Below are 17,321 nucleotides of genomic sequence, written 5' to 3'. Positions count from 1 at the left end.
CTTAGTCACTCAAGATTCAAAGTCCTGTGAGGGGTCATCCAAGGAGACAGTCCAGGAAGTCAGAAGAGGGATATGTTTCCTTTGGATTCAGGAATCAGAGGAAGCTCAAACACTACACATACTGGATGATACCCTCCAAGTCACCTAGTAGACTAGCAAGTATGGAGTTGATTGTTGGCCAAAGTAACGAATGAGTACCATTCTATCTAAATAGAAATTCTCAGACAAAAGGATTCTACATCTCCAAGACCTGTCATGTTTCAGTTGAGACCACGTGTACTGCAAGGTCAGAGGTTCTCTCTCTCCCCTTAGACTGGTTGTCTCCTAAGGACAGGTGCTATATATTTATCTCAGACCAGAGTTCCATGAAAGTCGAGATTGTGCTTCCCTGAAAGGTCATGGAGACTTTCTTGTATATTTTCTTCTAAGAGTTTTTATAGTTTAAACTTCTCAGTTAGGTTCTTGATGCATTTAAGTTTTTTTCAATGTTATTTTTTTAAATACTGTAAGTCACTCTTTTACATGGGGATCTTCAGTTGCCCTAATACTGTTTGTAGAGACAACTATTGTTTTCTCAGTGAAATGTCTTGACACCTTGCCAAAAGTCAATTGACCATCCACTGATGGGTGTTTTTCATGCTGTCACTCTGAAGGTTTTCCTTTAAGGTTTTTGGTTTAATTTGGTTTAGGTGTTTTTTAAGCTTAAAAAGACTGCATCTCAATATTTTATGAAGATTTCTTTTATAATTTTTCTTAAAAAGTTATTTTATGAGGAGTGTGGGCAACCTAAACTCTAGGCACAGTTTTAACTCTTCTAAATTTCAGAAGCTTCTCCTCTTCTTCTTTTGCATCATGAGAGATGGGGAACCAAAGAGACCACCCCATTTGATGGATAAAAGGCTAACAAAAGGCTAAACCCATCTTTTGCTAGTGATAATTTCTCCTATTTAAATGAAAACCATGCATTTAGACCCAATGGTCTGAGTTAAAAAGCTAGTTCTTATGATGTAATAGCCTTGGGTAGAAGCCAGGATTATTGGTAGTTTGGCTAGAGTCCTACCTGGAGGAAAAAGTCCAGACCAGAAGATCTCTTAGCCCATCTTACTAGGAATATATGAGTATGGCTGATTTCTGGGGGCAGGGGAGGAGTACCTGTGGGAGTCATGGCATCGATTTCTTGAACACTCCTACCAAACTGAACTTTTTGCTTAATTTAAGTAAAAATATCATAGTATTCAGGAAATGTAGTTGAAATGACTGCAGTGTGATGTAGACAACCCCACCTCACTGTGTTCGATTTTGTCATGGCCTGAGTTCGTACTCATCTGAAATTAATCAACCCAAAAGATACCATTTAGAAAGCATTCTATAAGCTGTTTTTTGCAAATGCTGGTGGCATGGATTTTTAAAAACCTAATAACTAGTATGTGCAATTAACCACTGCAAACGCTGAAGGGGGATAGAAGGTATACGAGACCTAGTCCCATGCTTGAAATGTTTACAATCTCACATAAAAAACACACTTGAACATGACAATAAATTATATGTATGACAAGCAATGAACACTCTGGAAACTTTTTTTGGTCAGGCCTTGTCAGGGAACCCATTGCAGATGCCAGGGGATTGAGATTGGTGCTTGGAAGACAGATTTTCCAAAGGCAAAGGGAAGGGGGGATACTCTCAGAAGAAGTATATACACACACAAAAAAGAAAGACAGACAGAAAGGAGAGAGACAGAGAGAAAAATGGAGATGTCTAGTCCTCAGAGAAATAGGGTCCCAGGCACTAAAAGTGAGAAGGGATGGGCAGTTCTCAGGGATGGGCTCTTGTCCCAGACAAATATAGGATGCTAATAAGAGTGGGAGCCACATCATTCAAAATACTATCATTCTAATTTGGTACATTTAAGCTGACTAGTTTCATTCTCTATCTGTAATTGTAATTAGCCTGCCCCTCTGTCTACCTTCCACTTCTTGTCTGTGTTATCAATGTGACTACATTATCTCTAGAGTGAAAGATTTGATGCATGAGATAGAGCTCTTATTGCTTCTTGGATCCAGTGTATAATAGGCACTTGATATCAAATCATAGAATACTCATAGATGCAGCCTGAACCAGGAAGAGAGGTTGGGATTAGATGGCAAACATTAAGTTTCTGGGGCCCTGAACTAGAGCTAGCTGGACATGTAAGTCTAGTTGGAGGAAAGAATAGCTGAGGGGCTTCAAGAAGGCTTCCTTTAGGGAATGAGCAAAGCTAGATGCTGATCTCTTCTACTGAGAGCGCCAGTCCTGCCGGAGTTGATCCCCAACACCATCCTGTATGTGATGAAATTCATTGTATTGAAAATAACTGGAGCTAGAGACTTCTGTGGGCAACTACATTGAGGAGTGGTCTGCGGGAGCTGGAGAGGAAGCTTAGTCGACCCAGGGCAGAGTCTCCAGAATCACCCTCAGCCCTTAAGTAAGGGTGGTTGAGGTTGGATAGTTAACCTCAAGGTTTTGTAATGTGTGAGGTCTCAGGAGCGTGGGTGGGGGAAAAAAACAACTGGTATATTGGGATGAGATTATTTTACCTTCCACTAATGCTTAGTGTATGTGAATCCTTTCTGAGGACCAGTTAGGGCTGTTTCCTTCCTTCCTTCCTTCCTTCCTTCCTTCCTTCCTTCCTTCCTTCCTTCCTTCCTTCCTTCCTTCCTTTCTTTCTTTCTTTCTTTCTTTCTTTCTTTCTTTCTTTCTTTCTTTCTTTCTTTCTTTCTTTCTTTCTTTCTTTCTTTCTTTCTTTCTTTCTTTCTTTCTTTCTTTCTTTCTTTCTTTCTTTCTTTCTTTCTTTCTTCTCCTGGCCTGAGGATATGTTTTTGTTTTTTTATTGATTTTTTTTAGAGAGAGAGGAAAGACGAGAGAGAGAAAGATACACAATGTGAGAGACAAACATCAATCAGTTGCCTCCTGTATGCACCCAGACAGAGGATTGAACTTGCAACCTAGGTATGTGCCCTGACCAAGAATGGAACCCACAGCCTTTTGGTGTACCGGATGACGTTCCAACCAACTGAGCCACCCGGCCAGGGCAGGGTTGTTTCTGATGCCTGAGGAAGAGGAGAAGAGGAAGAGAAGAAGGCAGAAGAGACAGAGAGGGAAGAAGTGAGGGAAGAAGGGGTCTGATCCCTGAGGCCCCATAAATCAGGTGCTCTTTCTAGGGTCTTGTTCTAATGGGGTGAGGTGGGCTTCATACCACCCTCTCACCTTCTGTTTCACTCACAAAGACTTTGCTCTCCCTTCATCTAAACTGCTTGTCAACATCTAACTCCTCCTGGGAGCGTCCCAGGTGAGGCAGGTGAACCCTGATAATCCTGCCCTGCTGGACTTGGGGCTTCAACAGCTGCTCTTCTGGCCTCATCCTGTTTCCTACACTGGCTAGGTACTTATCCCTCATTCCACGTCCCAACCTTGCTTACCTTTGTCTTATAGACATGATTTGAAGCCTTTGAGAACTGCTCCGTGTGATTTCTCATCTTTTTTATTTACTCAACATTTCCCTGAGTGCCTGTGTTGGGAGCACAGAGGCAGGTGAGACATGGTTCCGACCATCAGGGAGTCACATCAGTGCCTCTTTACTTAGCTGTGAACATCAGCAGCAATACTGAGGCTGAAGCCTCAGAAGCGAGGGACTGTATTTAGATGAGAGTGTCCCCACAAGAAGCATGGCCAACATGTGTTGAGATCAATTTTCATGAAAGATGAAGGAAACTTTCACTCTGCAGGAAGTTTTTCAATGGGTTTCCTCATAATTACATAAACACCCCCCACCTTTGCACTTAAGAGATAGCAGAGTTTACAAATGTTTTACTCTCCACAGTATTCTCAGTCTGTTGTGTAAGGTGAGGTACACCCACAGGTTTCTCTGTACTATTTATGGAAGGGTGTTCACGAAGGCCTTAGGTGAGGATGGTGAACACAAAAAGTCGAGATCTACTAAAGAAAAATGAGTGGGATTTTTCCCCCTCCAATTTTTTGTTCTCCCAAAACACAAAGTCGATTCTAATGACACGTAGATTATTTCATTCAACAAATATTAATGAGCATCTTCTTTATTGTCAGGGACAGTATCAGGCCCTAGGAATGCAGAAATGATAAAGACAAGGTCCCTGTCATTAAGGAACTGTTTAATAGAGGAGATAAGACAAGTATTTAGGCTACTTTGACCTTGAGCAGCTATAAAGTCTATAAGAGGTGTCTATGAAGTTCAGAGATTGGAGAACTCAGTGGAGGCGATGACATTGAGCTGGGTGATGAAAGTCATGGATGATGGGTTAGGGGGTGAACAAGTAGGGTCTTCCTTAGACTTGGGTGGTATTGAACTTGACCCTCCCCCTCGGATCCTAGGCAGGACTCAACAGCGGCAGTTTCCCCATTCAGCCCCCCAGGAATGTAATTTAGACTTAGTCATACCCACCTCCACTCAGGTCAATCTAAAGGCCCCAGCCTTCTGGTCACTCACTCACATGTGAATCCCTTTGAGCCAATCACAGCTGAGTGTAGCTGAGGAATCCAGCCTTGGGCCTTGTGAGACATCCGGATGGATAATCTGCCCCATGGCTGCCCTCCAACAATATGTAGCCTAGAGGCTTCAACTGGAGGGTGTATAAATGGCCTCTTCCTTCCAGGCCCCACAAGGCCTCCAGACTCCTGGAGCGACTTGTCACACATCTTCCTCTAGGGTAAGGCTACTTCTGAGTGGGGAGACACTTTGATGTTCCTCACTCAGATGCTCCAAAGGCAGCCTCAATCTTTTCTCTTGTCTCTTCCCAGAGAGTAGATAAGCCAGGTAGGAGAGGTTTGGGCAGAAAGAAGGGAAAGGAAGTGGGTCCTTGCAAAAGACCTCAAATTATCTCAAATGGGAGGAAGCCATGGAAGCTAAAGGGCCAGAGAAGGACAGAAGATACACACAGGCTTAGGAGTCTCAGGACAAAATAAGACTGAGTCAATAGAAAGCAAAGACTCCGTTCTCCTTTACACTTGACCACGGTGGACATTGGCCTGGGAAAAGTGGACTGCCAGCTCATCTAAGCTGCAGGCTGTTTTTCTCGTTTAATAAGAAGAGCAAGATATTAGCCTGGCTGTTGGTGAGGGGGTCCCCTGGGATTCCCACCATGATTTACTCCCCAAATATTTAGTCCTTTCAAACCCATTTCTTATTGTTCTGGGATGGAATTTAGCAGGCTGAAAATGCTAGGCTCCATTGGACAGCTCCAGCTCCAAGAAAAACAGGCACCTGAGGCCCTGATCTAACCAAATGCTTTTTCCTTCCAGTTTCGACCTGCTAGCCCAGCGATGTCACAGCAGAAGCAACAATCTTGGGGGCCTTCACAGACTCCCAAGTGCTCTCCTCCCCAAGACTCACACCCCTCCCTGGCTCCCTGCTCTCGCCCTTGCTGTGCTCCCTGTTCAGGAGGCTGTGGCTCTGGTTCCCAAAGCTCCCGGACTCAGAGCCAGGCCGGTGCTCGGAGGGCTAGCCGAGAGCCCCGCTGCCTCAGGGGTGGCACAGTCTACCACATTAAAGAGGAGGAGTGCTGAGGTGACTGGCCCAGAGGAGAGGGCCACAGGGACAGTTGCTCTGTCCCCACCCAGGTCTTGTGTACTCACTCCACTGGGAAGCTCAGGACCCTCCTTCTCTTTTGGGCCAGGAAACACCTTCAGGCCCCTAGCACTTAACAGGTGAGATCTCAGCGATGCTGTGCTTCTGATTCGGTCTTCCACCCACTGCCTCAGCTCGGCAATGAGATAGCCGCTTCATTTGGAGCCCTGGCTGCTGTGACCCTTGAGGTCCCAGTTCAGATGTGTGAGACCTCCGCAAGTGGATGCTATTCCTCCTTCCCTCCTAAGACACCTGGCAATGCTTCAAGGAGACAGCTGGTTTGAGATTCATGCCTGAGTTCTCAGCATCCTCAGCCATCAACCGATGTTGCCATATAATCCTAGCACTGAAGGCCTCAATGTAATAAAGTTATACTGAGCACCTACTGTGTACTGGGCTCTGTGATCACGGATGCAAGTAGCAGGTGTGTCTCTGCTCCAGGAAAACTTACAATCTAGTTGGAGAGGACATTCTAGATGGAAATATGTGAACTAATAAATACAATTTTAAGCTGATTGACATACTGATTTTTTTTCTCACTTTGTGTTAAAATTACTTAAAGGAGAAAAAAACAGTTAAAAGGTCAAGGACAGCAGGGAGAGGCTTATCTTGATGCTGTTCAAAGGTGGTTTCCTGGGCCTTGGAAGGAGAAGTTGGAAACAGAGCACGTGAGTTGGGGGAACAACAGGTTCACTGGGGTAGGCAGCATTTAAACAGGGCCTTTAAAGTTAAGCCGCCTTTGGTGCTGTGGGTGGAATGAGGGGGAAGAATCTTCCAGGTGGAAGATGCAGCATAAATAGATGCCTGGCATGTGTGGTACTTGCCAATGGCATGAATTTTAATGTGGCTGGGTGTCAGGTATGAGATGATGTAGGATTGTTCATAACCTCAGTTCCTTATGATAACTCAAACTAGTAGAATCTCCTGAGCATATTTAAACAATGCAAATGCTTAAGGCTTACTTCTTGGAGTTTATGACTCAATAGGTCTTAGTTGGGGGCCAGAAACCTATACTGTAAAAGTGCTCCCCAGATGGCTCAAATGCACAGCCAGCTTTAGAGTCCCTGATCTATCACAGCATCGAGAGCAAGACTGAAGGAACAGTTTCCTTGCTGGGTTGGCTCTAATGCTCTGAAACCCAGAGACTGTGTGATCTGCCCTTGCTTTTAAACTCGCCAATACTCAGCATTACTCACATGCAGAAATACCCAACACGCAGGGCTGTTACGAGGGGGAAAATAAAACATATGACCAAAAATGTTAATGTATGAATAGCTTAGAATGACAGGTTCACAGAATGACAGAGCAGAAGGTCCTGGTGTCATACGCAAGAGTGCAGGCCCCTAACGTCTGAGCCACTTGCCTTATATTTTGTAGTACTGACCTTCCTAGGTAAAGATAACACTACTGGTCCAACTGGAAGCAGGCTGTGTGGAGAGGGAGGAGAGCATGGTGAAGTCATTAGCATGGGGTTGTGATGAGCCAGAGATGCTATTCGTAGAGCAGTCTCTAAGAAAGGGAGCAGGATGGCCTCTAAGGTCTGTTCTGTTCACCTTGGTGAGAGGAATCTACCTTTAATATCAGAAGACAGGGATATAAAGTTACACAGGAGTAAGAAAGCTCTGTCATTATAGGCTTGGGTAGGGAGGTCTTCCTTTTTAGACTTAGATTTAGAAATATCTTCTTGGGAATCACTGCCTGGAGGAAAGATGAGGTGATCTCTCTTCATCCCTTCGCATTTTAGGATTAAAAAGCACCCTTTTATGGTGACATCTGTAAATACAAGACCCAGCAGGATGTTTTAGCTGTTGCCCTGCTCACTGAGGTCAGCTGAGGGGCCAGGGAAGAGCCCAGGATTGAAAGAGAGAATCCTTACATTTGTTACATGGCAGAAGGATGATCCTGCCTATAAAAGATGATAAATCAGGAAGTAGTTCTCACCACTACCCGAGAGATCAAGATTAAAACAACAACAACACCCATTTTACAAAGAGTACACTGAGTCCCAGAAGAGACAAGTGATCCACAGCTGGTCTGTCAGTGTCAGGCCTGGGCCTGTGCTCCAGGGATGGTCTACTCCTTCAATCCAAGGGACTTTTCTGCATCTGAAGACATTAGACAGAAAAGAGGCTGTCATGCTGATGGCGCATGATGTTGGTGTGTGTCCCCTAGTCCTATAGGTATAGGACTCAGAAGCTGAGGGATATCTGGGACTACAATAAATAACGATAATGCTTGCATTGTAATTACAGCTTACGGAACACCACTGAATGCAGGACAGTGTTGGTTTCTTTGCTCATAATATTTCTTTTAACCATCATATTACACACGGTGGGCCTGTGCCCCTTGCTCACACTATACAGACAAGGGAGGGTAGTTGGCTTTAGAAGCCACCTCATAGAAGTGATGGGAATGTGCTGTGCTGAGTAGTCCTTGTGCCTTTCTTTTACCCACTAATTGGGATCAGCTAAGACCCCCAGGGCCAGGTCATTGAACACGGGTCACTGAGTGTTTCCTCCGCCCCAAGAGAAGCATCAGCCCTTCCCTGACCAGGTATGGATCCCATTGCCCTTGGGAAGACCTTGGATTCTCTGCCCGTGCTCTTTGCCACAGTCGGATCCGCACGTGGCCTGCTCCGCACGTGGACTGTTCAAATGTCTGACTGCTTCGGGCAGAGGAAGACCCTTGTTTTCCTTTCTTTCATCACCTGGGAATCAGCTTGATAAGAATCTCATGCGTGCCAGTGCTGGCCTGGCTGCTACCTCACCCTTCTATTAAGGGCACACCCAACACAGGCAGGAATCCATAGCATGTTTGAATCCTCAAGTAGGCAGGATGGTGAGGGAATGCTTGGGCAGATGAGGGCAGAGTCCAGGAATGCATGAGCTGTGTCTAGGCCTCAGGCGAGTAAAGACCCCCCCCCCATCACCTTCCAGCCAGTCTTTCTGTCTACAAGCTCATTAACAAAGAGCTTGCCCAAGTCCGGTTCTGATTCTCACATCACACACTTGTAGCCTGGCCATTCACACACTTCAGCTTCTTCAGTAACCAAATCAAGGTCACGTGCCCTGAGTAATCATCCTAAAATGTAAATCTTATCATGTTCCTTCCTTACTTAAATGGTCAAGGTGCCCCAATTGTCTCTGATCAAACTTTTTAAGCAGCGTTTTCAAATTAAGTCATATGTATAACTCCAAAACATAAAGCAGGCAAAGGTATAATTTCTCTGCAGCATGGGGTGAGTGGAAGGCCCAGATTCTAACCCCCTCCTAGGCAATTTAAATAGTCAAGGATTAAGAACCGATGCTATTTTAAAATGTGACTCCAAGTTTTTAGGAACCCCATGTAAGTAAAGTGATATGAGGGAAAAGAAGGAAATTAAAATGTATTTTTAACCTAGTAGCTGTCAAATGTTATCTACATTCTTGCACTACAGTATCTCTTTAAGTTTCTCATTTTAATCCCATTTTGCAGATTAAAAAAAAAGAAGATGAAGCTCAAAAAACATTAACATACCCAAGGTTCAAATGACTGTCTTCCGATTCCAGACCCATCTCCTCCCACCTTCCGTGCTACGTAAAGACATGAAGCTGGTGCAATGCACAGCGGTGGAGGCGTGGAGGGAGGGTGGGGAGAGCAACCTACTGTCCAGGGGCGTGGCTCGAGTGTGATGTGTGAACATCCCTGGCAACAAGGCTTCAAGGACTATAATTTGGAAACCATTTACCTATATGCTAAAGTACACAACCCAGCAAGTAAAGCTCTTATGTTCTAGGGCCTTCCTTCCTTTCTGTCCAGCTAGTGTCCCACTTCTAGCTTTTCTCCAAGATCATGGCCACTCTGTTTCCAGAAAGGACCAAGCCCTTTCACGTCTCTGTGCCCCTGCATGTGTTCTCCCCTCTGTCTAGAACAACAGTTGCCCTTCATCTCCTGACTATCTTCCACTGTTTTTGAGCCTCGGTCTTTTTTATCTGTAAAATGGGATTAACAAGAAACTCATAGAGCTGTTATGCTGTGACGATACAAATAACGTGTTTGATGGACAGAAGGTTGGGAATACATTTTAACTCCCTTCCTTTCCCTCATATCATCCCACATGTACCCTTCCTTAAGGACAAAAATGTATCTTAATCTTTGAATTCTTAAAACCCTGCACAAAATAGGTACTCAGCAAACAAATTAATATCCCTGACGTAGTATTTGCAAAGTTATTACAAGAAGGGAGTTTCTGCCTGGCCGGGTGTGGCTCAGCAGTTGAGCATCAACCTAGATTCCAGGAGATGGCGGTTCGATTCCCAATCAGGGCACATGACCAGGTTGTGGGCTCGATCCCCAGTCGGGGGCGTGCAGGAGGCAGCCGATCAATGACTCTCTCATCATTGATGTTTCTCTCTATCTCTCCCTCTCCCTTCCTCTCTCTGAAGTCAAAAAAGATATATATATATATTTTAAAAAGGAGTTTCTCTTGGGATACATAATGTTTCATTAGTGAACCTTTAGTTCATTGATGGTATTGGATTAACACAACAGAACATTGTTTTCCAACCTTTTAAAATTATTTGTAATATTTTAGTGGGGGCTATTGCAGGAACAGAGCATACCTTTACCCATCCCTACATATCTGGGCTTCAGTGTCTCATACTCTCACCTAGGAGAGACAAATTAGGCAAGAGCCACAGATATACACAATATTCTCTGCTTTGACAAAACAAGGCCAGAAGTTAAGTAAGTAATTTTCCTCTAATAGTAGGATAAACTAAATAGATTAGATGTAGTTGCTTTCTCATAGTGTGACCTACCTTCAAATATTTCACATCCTCATAGACATATCAGCCATCATCTCTCTTCTTTATCAAGTTCACCACCACTCCCACCCCCAGATAAAATATGTTCAGGAGAAAGAAGAGACCAGGAAAGGCAACAGTTGAGCTGGGTCTGATGCTAATAAATGCAAAGACAGACTTAAAGATGTACTGAGATCATCTGATCAAGTCTCCTCTGAACCCAGAAGGAGTATGAAAGCCAGGACCAGAGCCTTGACTTCCACTGCAAAGCCCACACCATTGGCCAGTATCTAGGACTCCATCCTGGGGGCAGCTTCCCAGACCTGCCCCACGTGCCCGCCTCTGACCTGGCTTCCCAAGGTACTCTCTCTAAGGAGTGAAAGGAAGGAGACCTTTCCCTCACCCACAAATCACTCATTAATTCATTGAACAAATATTTTTTGAGCACATACAAGAATGCCAAGCACTGTGTAGGTGCTGGGGACAAAGTAAACCAGCTAACACTGAGATTTCATTCTATCAGGATGACAGATATTAAAATATAAATACAAGCAGATTGTTATCAGAAATTCAGGATACCAGGGGTCATTTCCTAGGGAAAACTAATATAATTGAGGTTGAAGACACAAGGACCCAGAGCCAAAGAGGAGAGGAGAGCCGGCATGTGTGTGTGTAGTGCACACAGAGAAGTATATAGGGTTGCCAAGCAGTGTTTTGGGCCCAGCTTAGGTGGATGATCATGATCTTATGATAATACCAACTTGCCAAAGTGTCTTTTTAAAAAAAAAAAAAAATTTCTATAGCACCTAGGCATAGCAGAGAGGATTCAGCCAGGGTTGGGGTTTCGTCAGTCAACCTCATTGACAAGCCACAGGGTGAAAAGTTTATTCTATTGGCAAAAGAATGGTTGAAATGATGGACTAAGGAAAGCACACTGGGTGGGGAGTGGCATGAAGGAAGAGGGAGCTGGTGAGACAGTAGATTTCAGTGGATATAACCCTGCAGGTTGAAAGGAGGGGCTGTGATCAGAGAAATGAGTGCCTGGCTTTGTGGTGTCAGAGACTCAAGACCTGGCTTCCAGTTCAGACTCTGCCTAGCTTTGAGCACCTCCTTTGTCTTCTCTGGCTCTAAGTGTCCTCATCTATGTGTGGAGTGTAAGCAGTGAACTAAAACCCTCCCCAGTTGGGCCTTTCTATGATGCGTCGTTGTTGGTCAGTGTTTTAGGCACCTGGGAATCTGAATCAGATATACTGAGCCCTCAGTAGTGACCCATGGGTGCTTAGATTATTGGTTCCCAACCTATTGCTAGAACCTACAGAAACTCTTGGTTATATCCTGGGTTGATCCAACTTTTGTGGCTTCAGATTTTCACCTCAAGCATGTGTTGGGTTCTTCCAGACACCCTAAGTTCAATCCCTAAGCTGTGCCATTGTCAGCTCCCTCATAAATCAGGATCTTCTTATCCTTATGAAAATCCTTCCAGGGTTTATGGGGGGGATGTTTTGAGAAGATACTCATGAGGAAGACCCAGTAGTGACCGAATGTGACAAAGTGACAATATGACAGAGCCACTGGAATGTGGGAAGTTGTCATCATAACCACCTGGTTGGGAACAGCTTTCATAAATTCATTCCTGGAGTTGGGTGCAGGAAATGTATAAAAGTCCTCCGATCATACTGCGTCCTCGCTTCATTTGATGCATCCATCGCTTGCCTGAGGTTAGAAGACCAAGGTGAGTGTCCTTACTGATCTGATGGCAGTTTGGGGGTGGCCGGGGCTGCCAAACTTCTGCTGAATGGGACAAGCCACTCCAGGTTGGAGAGAACCGGAGCTAACTGGTAATTTCAGGAAGATCAGGCTCGTGGAAATCATTGTGTTGGCTCAGAAGTAGCAATCCTAGAGGAGGTTGAATGTTAACCAAAGACTGGAGTGGCGGGGGGAGCTCTAAATGCAGAGCCCGTGATGTAAGAAAGAAAATGGAGGTGGCGAGGACGAGTGGTGTAACCATGGACTCAGGCTACACAGCAGGTTTCTAGAATGCAGAAATCAGGAGATGCGATAAAAATAACTTCAGATTTGGGGAACTACTTAGTGCCCTAAGTTGCTGCTTTTGAAGCCAGGAGTCTTGGGGGAACCAGGAAAGTTAGGAGAAGGTGTCACCAGATTCCAACTTACCTACTGCTTGATTTCTCCTGTGCCTGGAAAGCAGACCTACTCTGCCGTAAGATATGGGCCCTGGAGCCATAGAATCAATTACAGAACTTCAGACTCTGTAGAAAGATGCTGATACAAATTACCGTCATATTTGCTGAACTTTCAAAATATCTGCATTGCTTTTCAGAGCAACTGAACTTTCTCCAAGATGTCCTGCCGACAAAACCAGCAGAAGTGCCAGCTTTCTGCCAAGTGCCTCCCCAAATGCCCACCCAAGCGCCCTCCTCAGGCCCCTCAGGCCCCTCAGGCCCCTCAGGCCCCTGCTCCCTGCCCAGCACCCTGCCCAGCACCCTGCCGAGCACCCTGTCGCCCTCCTGCTCCCTCCTGCTGTATTCCCAGTTGCTGTATCTCTGGCTTTGGAGACTGCTGCTCTCTGGTGTCTCATGGGTTTCCAGAAGTCTGCCTGGGCCAGCCTCAGCCCTCCACCTGCTGTGTGAGGGAAACTTCTGGATGTTCCAGTTGTTGCCACGGCCTTGGGGGCTGCAGCTGACCTGCCACTTTTGAGGAGCCAAAGATCCACAGACAAGGACCAGCATCGGATGGACGTCTTTCCTCACTCTCAGCTCCGTTCTCTCTTCCCCTCCCCAACTAAGCTGCCTAGATGTGTAGCTGATGGATCCCTCTCTTGGCTGACAGCCTCAGAGCTCTTGGCCTTGGCTCTGTTCCTAGATCAAAGAGACCTGAATGCTACAGAAAACTCTGCTTCCCAAAGCCTCCTCAGTGTGCAAAAATAAAGCTTATCTTTCCTGGCACCCTGAATTTCTTGGTGTTTGTTGATGCCCCCCTTCTCAGCTTTGAGGAGCTTCCATTCACCTGGAGTCTTCAAGAAGACCTCATGATCAGCCAGACAGATGAGACATTTCCACTAAGGTAGACCCCAGGTCTGAGCAGTTTGAGAGGGATGTGAGAAGGAACGCTCCAGAGGGGGTCACAGGGGGACGTGCCCTGAATAACAGCTCTTCCCTGGCTGCTGCTGCCGCCGCCACCACCGCTGAGGTGTCTTCCTGCTCGTTAAGGACACGCTGCTTCCCAGTCCCAGAATTTAGCCTCCAAACCCTTCTGATTTAGGGGAATCTTATGCTCAAGAAGGAAATGGCACAGGAGTACTTGTAGTTTTCAGATCTCGGTTTAAAAAGCCATGACAAATACTCTCCCTGAACATATCCATCTGACTGAGTCCCTTTTCTTCACACAGGAGCCAGAATCTACTCCTTGGCCCAGTTAGCACAATACCCCTGAGAGGCTTCTTACCATCTACCCTTGGTGGTTTCTTTTCCTCTGTTCAGTAGGACAAATGGCATGAGTTTGAAGGCAAGTTCTCAGGGAACTGCTCCAACAATGGGCTGTAAGCAACAGCAATACCCTTGTCCCTCCACGACTATGGTTCTTAACCACAGTATTGAGACACACCAGTGCCTATCAGGCCAGTAAGAGACAAAAGAAAAGAATGAATGGTGTGTACCCCAGAAACTGCCCATGACCCACAGCTGTGTAAACACCTGAGCTCATGTGGTGGCGTGTGTCTCACACACTGAGTGCGCTGTGGCGGAGGAGAAATCGTGGACTGCTGCTGCTGGCCACCCTCTTGGACCAAAATAAATTATTGTAAGTCAGGTTGGCCAGGGTCATCCAGGTCACAAACAGCTCTGGGGGGTTAGCATGAAGGTAAATATGACATCTCAATCAATATTCAGTCCAAGAAAGAGAACTTCTAGATCTGTGGTTTTCAACCTCTCACAAAAGGAACAGTGGAGTCCAGAGAGGTACTTCAGGAAGGGATTCTTGAGGTGTCTTTGAGAAAGAAACCGTGTGTGTGTGTGTTCATTTACTTAAAATGCTATGATAATGGTCAGCATGCCTACTCAAAAGTGTTAAATAACTGGTGATAAATGATAACACCTTGGAGAGCATCAGACTCTCTAGGTAATCCGGGCCATTAGCTTAACCAGTATGTGTCAGAATGAAAATTCCTGACATGGTTTATGCAGTGAAATTTCACAAGGTAGCTAAGCCAGCTACTTCCTGATAATTAAAAATGTCATTTTGCTAGAAAGTGTAATATACTAAGTGAAATAGCTAAATGTTAATTTTAAAAGTACAGATAAATTTAAATCTGGCAATGAAAATGTGTTTATATTATATTTAAAGTGTTTTTCCACATTGCTCATGAGAGAAAAACATCACTAGAGAATAGCTTGCTAAAAGTCACGTGCAGTTGGCCCTGTAAGGAGGATGACTGATTTAGAAATGCAATTAGGATCATCTGCTGATGAAGAAAGAGCCCAGTATGACATCAACCACACTTTAGGAGAATTATTCTAAACGTTGAGATCATGAGATACTTACAGTAAAACTCAACAGGAGTATGTATGGCTGTTGAGAATCTTCCCATTTTGTTTATTTTGCTGTGTGTTCAGGCAAGTAAATATAAAGATGATTGCAGTGCTGTGTAGTCTTCTTTGGAGACCAGAGGTGGCTTAAATGAAAACAGAGCAACAATCAGCAGAGCTAAACCCTCTGCAGGCCCCAGGGGCCAAGGGACATGTGGCACCTGAGTGCCAGGTGATGATGTGTGCCAGACCACAAGAGGGCAGTGTGGTGGAAAGGCCACGGGATTTAGGGGCAGGAGAGAGCTTCTCATTCAGAGGCCCTAGCAGTGTGGCTCTTGATGTCTGTCTGAGCCTCATCTTACACATATGACAATGGGATCAACAATGACAATATAGACTAAGTTGGCTTATTGTAAAGATTAAGTGAGATAATGTATTTGAAAATTATTTCTCAATTGTAACGTGCTATGTCAAATGTTATTTTCAATAAATTAGAGAACCGTTGCCACCTGATCTCTTTTGCATTTTGATTGATATGCTTACATTCACCTTTCTCCTTGCCTTTTGTTCTACCTCGCATTTTTCTGGTTTATTTTCCTCTCCGATCTTTTTCTTTTCTGTCTCTCTGTGTTTCTGTCTCCTTAACTGGTCATAGCTAACAATGCTTGCTAATGGGTGCCAGCATTTTCCTAGGGGCTTACTGGGTCCTATGTTATGTAATCTCACAATGACTCTATACAAAGCACTGTCCATCTCATTTTACAGTGTAGGAATCTGAGGTTAAGTGATTTGGTAAAATTACAGAAGTGAGCTTTGAGTTCAAGGCTATGTGACTATAGCCGTGCATGCAATCAGGAGACAGACACCAACCAGCACCTTAGACAGGGGAAATTTAAGATGAAAATTATTAACAATAACCAAAGAAAGAATAGCTACAGTGCACAACATAAGAAAAAGGCTGAGGGAGAGTACCCAAAGAAGAACAAACTTAGAAGGGGTCCATGTGATAGAAAAGGTATGGCTCAGCGGCAGGCTAGCAAATGACTTCTCTGGTTTAGCCACAGTGTCCTTGCTTTTCCATCTGAGTCTGAATGCCCTCTCACACACCCTCCGCGTCCCACTTCTTATCTGCAATTGCCATCCAAGTCTCAGCTTACGCATCACTCCCTCCAGAAGGCACTCCTGACCCCCTAACCTGGCCCCATGAGCCCCGCGGTCTCCTTTGCTACCCCACCATCCTCACAGTGTTGACGTGGCCTATTGTCCCTACATTGGATTGGAAGAGCTTTGAGAATGTGAACTATATCCTTTTGAGCATAAACACTTCGCATTTAGGACTGAGCCTGACAGACAGTAGACATTCAGCCCAAATGTGCATTTTAGGCTTAATGTGATTAAACGATTATAGGTTAACTCAGGAGCTCCCTTTGTCGGTCAGGAGAGGAGAAACCAGGAGGAGGCCTGCTGTCCAGCCAGCAGGGGGCGCGGGCAGGTCAGTCATAATCACAGAATCTTGGGGAGCATGCCCATGTCACAGAGGCGCAGAACCTCAGAATCCTGGCTGGGAGGGGAGAGAGACCACTTGCCTGCTGATAGTCATGGACTCACTAGGCTGCTGAAGGAGAGTCATGTCTGCTGGGACAAGTCCAGGGAAGACAGTTTTCATGAGAAGCCAAGCGTGGAAATCATGAAATAAGAGACCGAAAAGAAGTGGCCAGAGAGGTAATCCAAAGAAAGCTTGTCATTTGGGTCCTCTGCTCATAGCTTGTTCATTTAGTCATTCGTTTTTCCTTACTTATTGAAGCCCACATAAGGCCACACGGTGTGTTCAATGCTGAGCACAGTGGCCAGGGGGGTAGGAAGGACATCTGTGCTTATGAAACTAACGGACTAGAGAAGTCAGACAGTTAGAGAAATCACAAGAATACAATGAAAAGTGCAGGGGGTGCCAAGTTGTATCGGGGCACCGACCCTACGGGTTAGGGAAGTTTTCCTCAAAAAAGGAGTGATGTTTAAGCTGGGATTTCAAGGTTGAGTAATATTTAGTGAGAGTGTGCAGATGGAGCTAGGGGGTCCAGGGCCTGGGGAAGAACATGCCCAGATCCAGACAGAGGTGAGCAGAGTTTAGAGGGATCTGCTTGAGCCAGTCTGACACATGGAAGGAACAGTGGCTGGAGGCCAGACTGGCTGGTAGGCAGAGGTCACAAAGAGAGCAGCCTTGCCCTTCTCCAGGCAGCGAGACAATGGAGACAGTGCCAGCTCCAGGAGGCATGAACCCGGGGGGGGGTTTCCTCTCCCTCCCTACGGCTAGTGCACAAGACTGATTCCTAACCTACTCTCCATCTTCGACATGGCAGA

This window comes from Miniopterus schreibersii (genome assembly GCF_964146895.1).
Source record: "Miniopterus schreibersii genome assembly, chromosome: 19".
Lineage (NCBI taxonomy): Eukaryota > Metazoa > Chordata > Mammalia > Chiroptera > Miniopteridae > Miniopterus > Miniopterus schreibersii.
The sequence above is the reverse complement of the archived record's forward strand: the minus strand, read 5'-3'. Positions refer to the sequence as shown.